The sequence below is a fragment of the Tamandua tetradactyla genome, chromosome 1 (assembly GCF_023851605.1).
Source record: "Tamandua tetradactyla isolate mTamTet1 chromosome 1, mTamTet1.pri, whole genome shotgun sequence".
In the NCBI taxonomy this organism is placed as follows: Eukaryota; Metazoa; Chordata; class Mammalia; order Pilosa; family Myrmecophagidae; genus Tamandua; species Tamandua tetradactyla.
In genome coordinates, this window is record NC_135327.1 from 1,387,225 (window position 1) to 1,404,082 (window position 16,858).

Below are 16,858 nucleotides of genomic sequence, written 5' to 3' on the forward strand. Positions count from 1 at the left end.
TAAGTTACTTGATCAAATGTTATAAAAATATCTCTAAGTTCATTGAGGAAGAATGTGGACTGTATAGAAATTGGGAAACCAATTTCAGAAGAATATGGACAGAATACAAAGTCTATAAGGAAAAAACAAGCAAGATGTTTCAGACATACCTATAGTAATTAGGATCTTTTGAAGTTATTGAAGTAAGGAATAATGGCTTTCTAAATTAAGGTAGTGAAAGTAGAATTAAGACTTGAACAAAATGTAGACATAAATAAGAAATAAACTTGACTGGAATCAATGAATGATTGAATTGAAGGGGAAGTGAAATGAAGGACAATATGATACCACCTTAATTTCTGACTTAAATACCTTGGTAGATTTTTGTGCTATTGAATGAGACTTGAGGGTGACCTATATTGAGATAGGAAAACATAATGGGAAATTGGTGGTGATTGAAACCATGGGAAGAGATTACATTTCCTGTGTAATGTGTACGAAATGAAAAGAAAAAGTTATATAGGTAAGAACCATGAAAACTATGACAGTTTAATGGACAAGTAGAGGGTGAGAAATATAAATAGAAGGCTCAAATGTTCTGACCAGATTGATACAAAACAAACAAACAACAAAACAAAAAGCAGTAAATATACAAAGGAAAAGACTTAGCAGTCAGCTGTGCCAAATGCAGCTGAGATCATTCAGAGACTGAGAACTGAATTAAACAACAAGATGAAAAGAATTCTGGCAGAAGGATTGGGGCTGGATTCATTTTCCTCACCTGTAGCATGAATGGAGTAGGATTCAGTGGACATAGAAAGAAAGTGAGCATGCCAGGGCCTATGGTCCAGCAACAGGCTTGACACTGCTAACACTGCAACAGCCAGCTCTCCAAGAGGACTAGGGGAACATCCACCTGAGAAGATGGAGCCTTTCCAGCAGCCCCCAACACAAGCAGGGCTGTTGGTATTGAAGGTGGGGAATGTGTGAGGTCCAGCTCCATAGAAGAGGCCCAAGACATGATGGGTTGTACCTCTAAATGATCCTCCTGTAAATGATGAGCATGTCACTGTCCTCCTTGGAAAGCAAACACCATTCATGTGCTTGAAGCAGAAGAAGAGACTCAAAAGAGCCAGCAGAATCCAAAGGGAATGTGAAGATGAACATGTCCTGGCTTTTAATTCACTTGTGACTTTACCTGGACCAAGAAAACTGCTGGTACGCCTTGATTATTCAATGGATGGTAGTTTTGAGTGACTGCATGCTGTGGACAATGTCAACTGTATTAGAAGATGAAAAACAAACGCACATTAATGAAGTACCAGACTACCATGAGGACATTCACACGTGCCTTGAGCTTAAATGTAAGCCTAAAATGGGTTTCAGGAAGAAACAGTCAGATATCACAAACAGTATGGGGACTATCCTCCTACTAACAAGTTGCAGTAGGAGAAGAAAATAAACTACAGAATGAGACCCTATACTTGGCTATGATCTATACTGATAGGTTCCTTTCATCAGTGTTTGTGTTGAGGGGAAAACTTCAGCTTGTGGGCACTGCTACTATGCTATTAGCTTCAAAATTTGAGAAATAAACACCCCCACACCACCCCCGACTAGCAGCAGAATTTGTATACCTTAGAGATGATACTTATACTAAGAAACAAGTTCTGAGTATGGAGAATCTAGTTTTGAAAATCCTTACTTTTGGCTTACCAGCACCAACAATAAATCAACTTCTTTCCCAATACTTTCTGCATCATCAATCTGCAAATTGCAAAGTTGAAAGTTCAGCAGTATTTTTGGGAGAAGGATAGATGCTGATCCATACCTAAAATATTTGTCATTAGTTACTGCTGGAACAGCCTTTCACAAAGGACTCTTTACAGTTATGAAGCAAAGCTGGCCAGATTCATTAGTACAAAATACTGGATATACCCTGGAAAGTTGGGAACCTTGTCACAAGACCCACCTCAGAACACCACAGCATGCACACCAGTCAATAAGAGAAAAATACAAACATTCAAAGGATCATGGTGTTTCTCTCCTCAACTCACCAGACACTAAATGTGCAACAATGAAGAAATTGCCTCTGTTTTCTGAAATGTGAATCATTTAATTTGTATGTTGAACAGATTTTACCTTAGGTTTTATTTTGCAATCATTTCTGAATACAAAATGTATGGTCAATTGCAAATTGTGGTATCTATTACTTTTTAAAATGGCTTTAATTTGCATGTCTTTTGCAAGTTTTGTAATTTATATGTATATTAGATATTTGGCTAATTTTAAGTGGTTGTGCTGAATGAAGTATTAATAGTGCCAGCTGTTAGGATAATAAGAATTAACAAATTGATTTGGAAGAAAAGATAAAGAAAGAAAGTGGACATAAAAACACGTAAGCTGTAGGGAAGACAAGAATGAATCATACATAAAAGGTGATACCTGGGATAATTTGTAGTTGCTTTTTCCCTCCCAAAGAAATTTAAATTAGTTTAGAAGAAAGTAACAGAGAAGGTTAAATTCCAGGTAGAAGAGCACAGAAAAAAAGCTACTTTAAGAAGGCTTACAAAGAAGGAAATATATACTCTCCAAAGCATGACTCTTGTACCACATTTAAATGCAACAAAGGGATAAAACAAAGGATTTTTGCTGAGGTGTATAACTTTGCACATCTTTTGACAAGGATATAAAATTGTTACTTGTTTGTCAAATAAAGACATAGCCATCTGTGAAAGTAAAAGGTCAATATATATGGGTATATGTGAAGAAGTTTCATGAAGAAATGGTAGGATACAGAATAATAATAGGCAATTTTAAGCAGTTATATAACCTATAAGATAATAACTGTGATTATTCATACCTTTTCTAATGAGAATATTGAAACACAGGACAGATAAGTAACTTCTCCATGGACATAAAGCCAGTAAGAGACACCAAAATCTGTGTTCTTTATGTTTATTCCTTGGAAGCAAATCTATATGTTTTCTAATTTGGGGTTTATAGGAAGATGGTGGTATTAGCTCAGAGAAAAGTGGATGATGAATTAGATAACTAGTGTTCTAGTGATGACACTTTATTAATCAGCTACATGATCTTACGAGACCAAATCTCTCAATCATGTTAACTTATTTGTATATTATAAAATTAGGCATTTAGATTAAATAGTCTCTAAGCCTATTTGCAATTTTATTATTCTGTGAGCCTATGATTTTTAGGATCAACTGATACTTTTTCATTTCCAAGTGTTTGCTCCCGGTAAAATAGAATCAGGTACAACGAAGACTATCAGTTAAAACATTTACCCACACACAGTTTCTCCTGAGAATTCCTTTAATAGTTAACAAGTTCTCACAGTAATAAAATACCTCTATTTCTTAAGTTTTGTTCAAAGTTATAATAACTTAATTGAATTAACCAACTTTGGAAAGGTCAATTTTAAATGGTAGATTTTAAAAAGTTAATAAAATGATTCAGACTCATTTACTACAACTTACAAGGGATATTTTGTCTGACATCTATTTGTACATAATTTTAGTAAAACTTTAAAATTGTGCAAAATGTTTTGTCTTTTTTTTCCAACCAGCTATCTAATGGCTGCATTTTCACTTATCTGAAAACAACGTCTCTTCTCACATACATGCAACTGTTAAGACTAGAATAGTTGCAGCTGCTATTGGATGATTTCTGCCTAGAAATGTTTGAAAGGTAAAGAGCATAAACTCTAGAGCAGCTTGCACATCAGGAGGGAGAGTCTAGCTTAGAGTTGGGAGTGGAAAACTGAAAATAGAAGCCAATCATCCTAGCTAGAATGTAGCACATCTGTAGCACTGAGATCCATATCAGGACTGATGCACAGATGCAAAATTCATAATGCAATTTAAGGAACACAGAAGATGATGCTAACACCTTCTCTCTGTGGCCACCACTTGGGTATTTCGCATCGGGGGATTGGTTGGCAGCATGAACAACATCAATGAAATGGTTTCCATTAAAACTGCACACATTTTAGAACTTTTTTTGAGAGGAATCTTCAGTTTTAATTCTTGCTATATTCAGGAAAGAAAGAAATATTGTGGGATGCTAGCTTGAAAGAAAGTGGATTTATTTGTGATTTGAATTTTTCTTTGTAAGCCCCCAAATATGCATGGGTCCATGTCCATGGGTGATTCACTTGTAGAATGCTCACCTTCCATGCAGGAGACCTGGGTTCGATTCCTGGGCTATGCACCCCCCTAAAAATGTGCATAGAAGTTCTGTTTTAGAGTCCTCAGGTCAACCAAGACATCAATTTGCTCATTGTTTGACAATCCTCGATTTTTTTATTAGTTATATGGAGAGAAAGAGGGAGAGAGAAAATACCTTAGTTCTTTTATATACAGTTATATAGGTCCAGGGAGAAATAAAGCTGACAGAGAGGACAATGGGGATGATTTCAGGGCTACCAAATGAAATTATAAAAATTATTTTAAGCCCAAGAGTACACCCACAAAAATGAGAAACCCTTCAATCAAATAATTATGTAATATGTTGTCTAAACTGTGCAGTACAATACATTAGCCACAAGTCACATGTGGCTATTTAAATCTAAAATAATGAAAATTACATAAAATTCAGAATGCATTTTTTCAGTTTTACTGTCGCCTTTCAAGTATTCAGCAGTCACATCTTGCTGGAGGTTATCATTGGACAACACAAATAGAGACCTAAGTTCATCTGATTTTAACAATGGTCACATGTATCAGAATTGGGTATTTTGTTTTTTATTTACTTAACTCTGTATTTTCTAAATTGCTTGAGTGTTCTTCAGTGTTCTTATATAATTTTATAAAAAAATTATATACCAGGTGATTTTTTTTAACAATATCTATGGGAGAAGGAAAAACAAAAGATAAGAGGCCATTCTATCTTCCAAGCCCTCTTGGCTTCTTTATAAATCTTCAGACAACAGAAAAGTAGTTGAATGGGAATCATTATGCTGATATTTATTTTAGCCTCCAGTACCTTAGAGCAGTTAAAATTAGAACCCTAAAATTTTGAATTTGAAACCCATACTAAACTCTTTGGCAAGTTATGGTAGGTAGCAACGTCTAACTGAAGCATGTGTAAGAGTGACCTCCAGTGTAGTCTCTCAAATCTATTTGAACTCTCTCAGCCACTAATACTTTATTTGTTGTACTTCTTCCCCCACTTTTGATTAATCCCTGGGAGTTATCTCCCATGGCACTAGGGAGACTTTCGTCCCTGGATGTTAATGACTCATTTTTGCTTATTCACAGAATTTCAGTGACTAAATAATTGAACAATGTTTCTTTGAGTTTATCTATCACCTGATATGCCTACTGCTAATTTTCTTGCTTTATTTTGTTAATATCAGGAACAATTTAGTAAATCTAGTTGTAAATAAGTGAAGAAAAACTTTTGTGCCTGATTATGAATTTTTTTCCTTTTGTTTTTCCAAGAATTCTTCCATGAACTTCTGCTTAGCTCTTTGGTATTATCTCCATGTAAACTCAAACCGTGGGACTTAAAAACTCATCCACTTGTAACTTCCCAAGTGTACTGTGATCCCTCTCATGCCAAAGTTTATCCAAGATGGTTACGTATTCTTTAACATTTTCTCAACTCTCTCCATATTTTACCTTTAAAATGTTTTTAAATAATATAAATATAAAAAATTAAAATAATCCTTCATATCTCTGTCATCTAGAATTAATGTTATTAATATATATTATTTTTGCACCCTATTTTTAATAAGAAAAGACAATATGGGATTTAACAAAAAAATGGAATAAGTATACTCTGTTTAAAATGGGAGACTGTGCCATTTGTACTGAAAAGATAATTAATCAGTAATTACATTTAAGCATTTAGCATTCCTCCTACTTCTATTAAAAAGACTTCAATTTTTAGTGCTTTTTGGGAGAAACTAAAATAATGTAAAATGACAGAAAGGGTCAAAATACTCCATAGAACACTATCTTTCTAAGTGTACCTCTGAAATGTTAAATGGGTTGGGCCACACTTAAGGTTTTTAAGAAACAACTGGTGATGGAGAAAAAGCTCTATTTAAATTTATTATTCTTGCTCAGCACTTAATCCCATTACATGTAACTGCAAATAAGAAATAATTTGGCTTTGTTCAGCTGCTTGAATATATTTTTTCAAATTGCTTTATTGTTTTATATTTTTTAAAATGTCACAGGAGAAGTAGCAAACATATAGCTAAAATGATATGTACCTCTGTTATTTACTGAACTTAGAAGATAACAACTGAAATAATATAATAAATCATTGTTTGAGGACACTTTTCTTTATAAATAATCATTTGTAAGGCTTTTTGCTTCTTTGGTTCTGAAGAGGACTCTGGTGTCTCCATATCTTCCTTCTCTTACTCCTCTCCTGGTTCTCATGAACTCCAGCTTCCCTGAATCCTGGTTCTCATGGACTCCAGCTTCCCTGAATCCTCAGGTATATTCCATTCAACTTAAGCACTCCTCCTACTAAGAGAGTCCCTCCCCCAAAGTATGATCAGCCTGGATTTACTTGATTACAGTGTGCACTGCCCCAGAGTGAAATGGGCAAAAGGAGAACTAGGCATTTGCTATGACCTGTCTCCCAGATTTCCCTTCAATGCACACACTCTAACAGGCCTAGGATGGGACCCTACTTGGTTATTGTTCTTGTTTTCCCAATAATGATCCATTTATGCCATGGCTGCTAAAATGGAATGGTGTTGCAACATTGATGGGATGTAACCATCATGAGCAAGGTCTAACCAGAGACCATTATTGAATGAGCAATGATCAGACTGTTGCTGGACAAGCATACATGGCAGAAGTCAATGAATAATAAAGGGAAAAGGGAGATGCTGTCAAATTTTGAAAGAAGGAAGGCTTATAGAGAGATTGGAAAATAGGTATTTAGCTCTCAGTGAGGCCCTGAGTCACTTCAGAAAGTTAATAGGTTTTTCAACAGCTAGTGACTTTACCAAAACAAATGTATTTCAGTCTTTCAGCTTGCATCAATTTGTGTGGAACTGAAGATGGTAAGTGCTTCTCCAAGGTCATAAAAGAACAAACTGAAGAAACAGCCAAATTTCCTAATACCCCATCTTTTCCAATGTTCTGTCCTGTATCACAACCTCATAGCTGAAGTGAGAGGTGTGAAAAGCTCACTGTATTTTCAGCTATATGAGCACTAAATTGGCATTTTGAGCTATTGCAATATTTGCTCCAAAACTGATTACATATTCCACTAGTAGATAGGTATCAAATAAGTTACATAGACAAAAACAAAACATTAACATTGATCTCATTGAATTTCATATCAAGTTACTAGATATATTCCTCTTTGGTAGGAGAGTAAGTGAATTTCATGAAAATGGTCATGCTACCGAAAGTTAAGTATTTCCTACTTCCCACTGTAATGAAGAAATTCATTGCTAATTTGTTCGTATATGGTCTTCAGAAGATAACCACCCAAATCATTATCTTTTCACATCAAATTTTCTGGCATATATTCGGTTTTTTCTTTTTAAATTTTATTTTACTTTCTTTTTAGTTGTTACTGGAAAATGAGCATTATTAATACATTAATTGGGTAGTTCCACTAGATCTCTAAATTTGTGATTTGTTTATAGAATCTGTTTTATTTAATTTGAAAAATGTTTCATGTGTTAAAAATCTTATTTCCAAGAAGGTGAGCTAGTGGGAGCCCCTCACCAACACATACTGGGGCTACAGGGGGCAGGAAGGCAGGCAGAGGGAATTGGAAAGAGCCCAGGAAGCCAGCAGTCCACATGTCTGTGAACAGAAGGGCTGTGGCTGGGGGACCGAGGCACAGCAGAGCGGAGCTCCAGCCCTCAGTCAGGGACTTTTCACATCAGGAGTGCTGGGTCAGCATACCCGAGGGCTGACCCGCTCCACTCCTGTGCGGCCCCCAAAGCAGGGAAAGGAAAGGAGGCACCAACTGTTCGCCAGGCCCTGGATCCTGTTTTGCTCCCATTTACTTTTTTTTTTTTTTGCATGGACAGGCAAAGGGAATCGCCTGGGTCTCCGGCAGGACAGGTGAGACCTCTGCCTGATGAGCCACTGTGGCCCGCCCTTACTTTTATTCTTTTTTGTTTCTTTGTTGCCCTGTCTGGGGCTTCAGGGTGGGCCCCATGCCCCAAGACTAGGAGGCTTGGAGCTGTGAGGACATCTGCAACACCATTGGCTGTTTCTCAGCCAGTTCTAACAGACCTGCCTCCACCACCATATGCAAATACATGTAAACATCTACATATAAGGATATTTGTATCCAAAGGCTGTAAAACCTGTAAGCAGGTGGATTTGGCTATTGTTGGATGATTAGATCAAATGTGAATATGTATGAAAGTGCTTTTCATAAATGTGCATTATTATGGAAAAGACATGAAAATTGCTGTGGTTTCCCATTTCTACCATATTTCAGTTGCAACATATTTTTAATAAACTTTTTTTATGTATTCAGGTGTAAGAAAACAGAGAATGTGCTGTTATGTTTAAAACAGTTTGTTTAAATAATCAAAAATTAAGAAAAATGAGTAATGTGGCAGTGTTTTAAAAATGATTGTGTTAACAGCTCAAGACATCATGGGGGTTCTTATATTTTTCTTCTTTTACTTTTTAAAATATTGCTAAGTGAAATTTTCATGGAGATATTTTTTTCCATTGATCTATACATTAACTTTTTTATTTTATAGATATACACTAACTTTTTTTAAATACCAAAAAACACCAAATGCAAACATTTGTAACTTTTGATCATTCTGTTCTACATATATAATCAATAATTCACAATATCATCACATAGTTACATATTCATCATCATGATCATTTCTTGGAACATTTGCATCTATTCAAAAAAAGAAGTAAAAAGAAAACAGAAAAAAATTCATACATACCATATCCCCCACCCCTCCACCTCACCAATCATTGGCATTTCACTTTAGAGGAGAAGTTTAATTGTATTTTATGGTATGATTCTGAGAAGCAAAGCTGAGCTCAGGGAATGTTTTAATCTAATAAAATGGATTGTCTTGTTTAAAGCTTTCCTTCCAGTATGTTCAGTTACTTAAGGTTGTGCATTGTCTTTTAAGAAAGTTTTGAGATGGCACCCTTAGAGGCAAATGACTTTATAAAGCCCAAACAATGCTTTCACTAAGGATACAGAAAATTCTTAGTCTCCAGCTTTTAAAATGTTTCTGCTTTTTTAGGAATGATGTGATTGCAAAGTAGCTGAAATGAAGGGCTCACAGTGCTGGGGGCACTGGGGGCCTAGGATTCTAGTTCTAGGAGTGTTGGCGATGTTTGAACCAGCTGCTCCCTCCCCTCCAGGATGGGGGTCAGAAGCAGGTTCTGCTTGATGTTTGAACACCCAGGCCCACCAAAAACACCACCAAGAAAGTTCTATTTATTATTTAAACTCCTCCTTCCAAAGGTTTTGAATTTTTATCAAACTTTGAAAACTTAGGACCATTTTGTTCATGTATTTCTAATAATTTTAATGATGAGGACAGTGCTACATGCTTATTCTAGAATATTCAGAAAATATAAGAAAGGGTAAATGTTAGGCCTGGAGGACAGGACCCTTTCCCCTCAGGATGTAGCCTAACCTTGGCAAATATTTCAGAAAGCCTCTCTCATATTAACCCATGCCAGCCCAGCATCTCCTTCACCCTCCATCAGCTGTCCTCTTCCAAGGACCTCCCATTAGTCAGCCTCCACTCTCCAGCAGATGCATTTTTGCCTTAACTCCCCTTATATAATCAACCCTCTGGCATTTACAACCATGCATACCTAAGGCAGCATTTACATTTTAAATTTTACCAAAGGAAAGCTGTCAAGTCACTACTTAGCCCCCTATTTCTGAAAGCTAACCCACAGAGACCTGCCTCAACTGTGCCCCCAATGCTGTAACCCTTAGTCTTAAAAATTCTATCCCCTACCACTTTGGGGCAGCCATTTCTCTCCCACTTGAAATACTGCCCAGGCAGCTCTGTTTCTCCCTGAAATAAAGCCTTTGCTAAATTCTTTTGTCCCCACCATGTTCCCAGTGAGTTGCTGATTTTGTCTTTCATCTGGTACTGAAACCCAGGACTCAGTGAGGCAACCCCAGGCCTCCAGCCTTGCAACCTGGGGAGCAATGGGCAGCAGCAATTCATCCTGGGTTTACTCCCCATCCTGGAGGGTCAGTCAGAACTAAAGTCCCAAAGTTACCCTCTGGGCACAGCCTACAAGCTTCACCTCTGATAACGGCTGTGCCACCTGTAAATGAACTGGAACTTCACCCACCCCAGCCTGCTGGACCCAAAACTGTAAGTCCACCCCACCTGTCCTTGTCACTATCTATTTCCTATCCTACTCATCAGATTTTATCAGTTTCTGAAAACTCCAACACCAAGCTCTGAGGCAGCTCTGGCAATTCCTCTGGATGAGGGTGTGCCTGATCTCCAGATTGAACCCAGGACACTGGCTTCTCTCTGAGGAAACACTCTGATCTGTCCAGTACCTTTTAAGTTTGGGGATGTCCAGCTCTTGAGGAAACATCTGTCTGGTTCCTTTTAAGTTGGGAAATGCCCAACTCTAAGGAAACCTTCTCTTGTGCTGGTGACATGGGTGTGGGGCCCTCCCTTCCTTCAACAGCCACCCCCAAGGTGCTTACTTAAGCAACACAGAACCTCAGGTTACTGAGATCAAATTCAATCCAAGCATCTCATATTCTATTGTAATACTGCCTGGCCATGATATAAATTAGACAGAGAATGCAACCTTTAATTAAAAAATACTGCAAAACGTTTTCAATTTCATACTAGGTATTAGAAAAATGGGGTGAAGTTCAATTTATTCAAGCCTTATTTTCCTTTCACCTTTTGTCTCTCTCTCTCTCTCAATGCATTTCCTGCTCAACCTACCATATCCTTGTGCTCTGCACCCCCTACAGTTCCACCCTGCTGCTGCCGACCACCCATCCAACACCTGCTGCTTCCCACTAGCCATCCAACACCTGTAGCTGGCCACCACCCATCCAACAAAAGAAACAAATCGCAGTGGAGTGAGTTAAGAATTGTTCCTCTGGAGGATCTTTCTCTTTCTCTCTCTCAGTCTACTTTTTCCATTGTCCAGGTCCTCACCATCCCTGAGGACCATGGTATGCAGGATACCCACATCCTTGTGGGAAAAAGCCATCCTCACCATCCCCAAGGGCCACAGCAGGCAGGACACCTGTATTCTCATGGGAAAACCCCTGGCTCTGGAGATATCCAGTTCCAAGCATGGTCCACCTTGAAGTTCCTTATCTCACTCACACCACCTAAAATGGGGAATTCATTTTGCACCCCTCCAAAAAAACCTCGCACCTTTAAGGTGTCCACTCCCTAACCTTAAAACTCTGTACCCAGAGGGAAACACCAGACCCAAATGCTCATTTTTTTATTCAACCACTGTGTGGCCATGATACAAACTATATAATGAAAGTTAAGGGCCAAAAAATGGCACTTTTCAACTTTCTAATGCTCCACAACATAGAGAATTCATCCAGCATAGCAGCAGGTGGTCTGAAATTTCTTACATTCAAGATTTCTTTAACCTGTGTAACTGTCCCTCTCTTTGTCATTTCTGTTCCTCCTAAATTCTTCACTTACATCAAAACCTTCCTCTTCCTCTCTACCCTCCCCAAAATTCCCTGAAAATTTCAACTTCGATCCATCAAATTGTGGTTCTCCTGTACCTCCTACCTACATACCTCCACTGTAATGTCTGGACTCTCCCCCACTCCCACTTCCTTTTCCCCATCCTCAACTCTGATTCCCACCCCACCTTTCCCCCCTCCTCATGCCCACTCATGAGGACTATACCCTCCCCCTTTCTCATCACCACCCCCATGTGTCAACTCAAAGGCAGATCCTAATCCCCCGCTTCTTAGCTAGGCATGGATGCTGGCTCTGCTTTTACCCCACAGGAAGTAGCAGGAGCTTAAGGAATAGTTAAAATATATGTTCATTTATCATTCTGAATTAAGTAAAATAGAAAACCAACTAGGGTCGTACTCTGAAAACCCTGCCATATACATTAAAGAATTCCAACACCTCATCTGCTCCTACTACCTCACCTATCAGGCCAACATTCCTCCACCTTCCAATTAACAGCCTTACTTCCCTGACCTTACCCACATAGCCCACTTTTTAAAAAAAATTTATTTATAAAGCCAATCAATATACAAATTAACATTCTTTTTTATCACATAGTTGTATATTCATCATCATGATCATTTCTTAGAATGTCTGCATCAATTCAGAAACAGAAATAAAAAGAAAGCAGAAAAAATTCATATATACCAGACCCCTTACCCCTCCCTTTCATTGTTCACCAGCATTTAAATCTACTAAATTTATTTTAACATTGGATCCCCCTATTATTTATTTATTTTTAATCCATATGTTTTACTCATCTCTCGATAAGATAGATAAAAGAAGCATCAGACACAAGGTTTTCACAATCACACAGTCACACTGTGAAAGCTGTATCATTATACAATCATCTTCAAAAAACATAGCATAACCCACTTTTTAACCTTTATTATAGAATTTCACTCTTCCCCTTTTTGGTCACAAAGATTTTCTCAATCCCTTGATGCTGAGTCCCAGCTCATCCTAGGATTTCTGTCCCATATTGCCAGGAAGGTCCACACTCCTGGAAGTCATGTTCCATGTAGAGAGGGGAAGGGCAGTGAGTTTGCTTGGCATGTTGGCTGAGAGAGAGAGGCCACATCTGAGCAACAAAAGAGAGAACAATTAATTTTAAGTATTCTTCTCTCATTACAACTATCCAGGAATGCAACCACATGAGCTATTAATAATCAACAAGCAATAAACAGCCTAGCTTCAGTTATACAAAACAGGATAGCATAAGATATTCTCACCATTGTCACAAGAGGCACCTGTACAATCATAAATGACACCTTCTGTTTTTACAATAACAAAACTGGACAACTAGAGGAAAACCTAAAATTTTGAAAGAAGACATAGAAATTACTTTAAAATGCTGTGATGCTAGTTATGGTAGCCAACCATGGCTATCTTTATTTTCCTCCTATTTCACTTCACTGCTAAAATCATTTCTTGTGTCCCTTATAACACCATTACTGTAGTTATTATTGGTTCTTCTCTTTGGCCCATGTCTCTTACAGCTCCCCTCCTAGTTCATATACTAAGTCATCTAGTAAATAACTCAAGAATACATGAATGATGATTCCCAACATGAGAAGGAGCAGAAACAACTTTTTCTCTTGTCCCGCAATATCTCTGGACACCCCCAAATTTTTCCCCTTAGGACAACTATACCCCATTTCATTTGGAATCAGTTGCAGAACTCATTTACCAAAAAGTCCAGAATGTGTCCCCATCCCCCCAGGGTGTAACCTACCCTTGGAAAATATTTCAGAGTCTCTCATACTCAAACCCATGTGTGCCAGTTTGAAAGGATGTATGCACCTTAGAAAAGCCATGTTTTAATCCTAATCTCATTTTGTAAAGGCAGCCATTTCTTCTAATCCTTATTCAAAATGTTTGTTTGAAGCTTTAATTAGATTATTTCCCTGGAGATGTGACTCACTCAAGAGTGCTTGTTAAGATAGATGAAGTGGAGACATGTTCCCACCCATTCTAGGTGGGTCTTTATTACTTTACTGGATTATAAAAAAAGGAAAAATTTTGGAGAAAGCAGGAGATTCTGAGAGAGCAAAATGATGTAGCAATGAGAAGCAGAGTCCACCAGCCAGCAACTTTTGGAGATGAAGAAAGAAAATGCCTCTCAGGGAGCTTCATGGGACAGGAAGCTAGGAGGGAAAGCTAGCAGATGATTCTGTGTTTGCCACATGCCTTTCCAGATGAGAGAGAAACCCTGGCCATGTTCATCATGTGCCTTCTCACTTGAAGAGAAACCCTGAACTTCATCAGCCTTCTTGAACTGAGGTACCTTTAACTGGATGCCTTAGATTGGACATTTCTATAGATGTGTTTTAATTGGGACATTTTCTCAGCCTTAGAGCTATAAACTAGCACCTTATTAAAATCCCCTTTAAAAAGCCTTTTCATTTCTGGTATATTGCATTCTGGCAGCTAGCAAACTAGAACACCATGCCAGCTCAGTGTCTCCTTCATACTCCATCAGCTGGCCTCTTGCAATAACCTCCCATTACTCATCCTCCACCATCCAACAGATACAGTTCTTCTGGTAAACTCCCTTACTCGCTATCTTCTCTCTGGTATTTACAACCATGCATGCTTAAGGCAGTTCTTAAATTTTAAACTTTACCAATGGAAAGCTGCCAACTCTTAATTTAGCTCTCTCTTTCTGAAAACTAGCCAATAGAGACCTGTCTAACCCTTGTCCCCCAACTCCCTAACCTTAAGCCATAAAACCCCTATTCCTTGCCACCTCAGGGCAACTATTTCTCTCTCTCTTTTGAAATACTTCCCAGTTGGCTGTGTTTCTTCCTGAAATAAAGACTTGGCTTGAATTATTTTGTTCCAACCTCATTTCTGGTGGGTTTGCTGAGTTTGCCTTTCAATTTATATAGTCCTTTAGTGAGTTTCTGATTACAAACACTGTTAGCATGATGTGTTGACTAGACTTATTGAAGGAGTTCTGGTTGTAAGATTAGTTGTAAGTATACAGGGCAGCAGTCTGCATCTTAATGTTGATACATATATTGATAAATTAGAGAAAATTCCCATTGAGAAAACTACGCATGGAATGTGTGGCTCAGTGATTACTAGTGGGTAAGAATCCCAATGTTATTAAAAGTAATTTAGGATTGATAGCCAGACAATTGGAGGGATGCTCAATGTCATGGTCAGGGACATGTGTCAACTTGACCAAATTGGGGTACCTGTTTGGTTGGGCAAGTGCTGGCCTGTCTGTTGCAATGAGGACATTTCATAGAATTAGATCATGATCACATCAGCTGCATCCACAGCTGATTCCACTTGTAATCAACCAAGGGGAGTGTCTTCTGCAATGAGTGATGCTTAACCTAATCATGGGAAGTCTTTTAAGGAGGATTCAGAAGAGACAGGCTCCATTCCTGCTTCAGCTGGTGAGCCTCTCCTGTGGTGTTTGTCCAGACCCTCTATCAGAGTCATTGGCTTCACAGCCTGCCCTGCGGATTTTGGACTCTGCATCCCTGCAGTCATGTGAGACACTTTTATAAATTTTATATTTGCAAGTGTTCCCTGTTCATTCTATTTCTCTAGAGAACCCTAACTAATACAGCCATTTTGGATCTGACATATCGCATTTGGTAGCCAGCAAACCAACACAGATTTTGGTTCCAGGAGTGGGGTGCTGCTGCTGCAGTTTGCAAATACCAAACATGTTAGGACTGCTTTTTAAATGGATAAGGGGAAGATTCTGGAAGAGTTGTGAGGAGCTTGATAGAGAAGGCCTAGAATGCTTTGAAGAGACTGTTGGTAGAAATGTGGAGTCTAAAGACACTTCTGATAAAGTCTTAGACAGAAATGAAATGTGTCATTACAGATTGGAAGGAAGGTGATCCTTGTTTTAAAATGACAGATAATCTGGTAAAGTTGACTAGTGGCTTTGGCTGGAAGGCATATTTTAAAAGCCATGAACTTGGATATTTAAAAGAGGAGATCTCCAAATTAAATGTCAAAAGTTCAGCCTGGTTTCTCCTTGCACCTTATAGTGAAATGCGACAGGAAAGAGATAAGCTGAAAACTGAACTCTTGGGTACAAAGGAACCAGAAATTGATGTCCTGGAAAATTCTGGGCTTCCATGAAGGGAGACCCCAAAGAATAGTGCCCTGTGTGAGGATTTAATCAAATGTGAAACCAGTCAGCCATTTCAGAGAAAGTCAGGATCGGACATGTAGTTATCCAGGAAGGATTTGTGGAAACTCCTTATGTCTGATGGGAATGATCCAAGGCTACTGCATAGAAAGCCAACAAGAGTGCTGTGGGACCTGTATAAACAGAGCTACTGCCAGTCTGGACTGTGGCAGAGAAGGGACACATTGGGAAAAAAACAACTTCAGAGGCAAAACCATGGAGGCTGAGGTCTGAAGTCAAGAAGCCTCAGTTCAGGAGAGTGCACCCATCTAAGACTTTGGAGAGGGTAAGTTTTCCCCAAAGGCAGAGGATGGGCCTTCCACCTCATTGCAGTGGAAGAGTAACGCTGACTCAGGCCTTGGAGATGGTGAAGCACATTCCTTGGGGTTTGGGGAGAGCCTGTCTGCCACCACATGGAGGGGTTGAGTGTGTGCCCCAGAGATGGCAGAGAGTCTGGGTGCAGCCCTGATGCTTGGAGAAGGTGGAGCCTAGAAAAAGGTGGTCTCCCACAAATCTCCCAAGGTTGCATTTGGAGAGAAGCAGGCTTCTGTGTAGGCCCTTGGAAAGGGTAGGATTGCCATTTTCTAAAGCCCTGAGGATAAATGATTCTCAGACTTTGAAATCTAATGGACTTTGCCCTGTGGGTTTTCAAAACTGCTTGGGTCCGGTGACCCCGTGTTCTTTCCTCCCTATGGAAATGCATATATGTATCCCATGACTGTTCCTCCTTTGTATGTTGGTAGCAAATAACTTGTTATAAGTTTTCAAAGGTCCAGAGCAAATGTGGATAATTTTGCCTTAGAACAGACCATGCCTGTAATTAACTTTGATAGGAGTTTGTACTGTTTCTTACTTTGTATTACTGAAATGTTTTAAGGATTGCTGATATTGTTATGGAAGGAATGTATTTTGTATACGGGAAAACATGTCTTTTTAGGGGCCAGAGGATAGAATGTGCTTGTTTGAAAGGAAGTATGCCCCCTAGAAAATCCATGTTTTAACCAAAA

At 38.6% G+C, this 16,858-nt stretch overlaps 1 long non-coding RNA gene and 1 pseudogene across 1 annotated transcript in view; both read left to right on the forward strand.

The window, feature by feature from the left end:
• Window positions 1-16,858, forward strand: part of LOC143683075 (uncharacterized) — a 44,638-nt gene that overhangs the window by 26,636 nt on the left and 1,144 nt on the right. The window lies entirely within an intron of this gene.
• LOC143678121 (cyclin-A2 pseudogene) lies at window positions 481-2,089 on the forward strand (annotated as a pseudogene).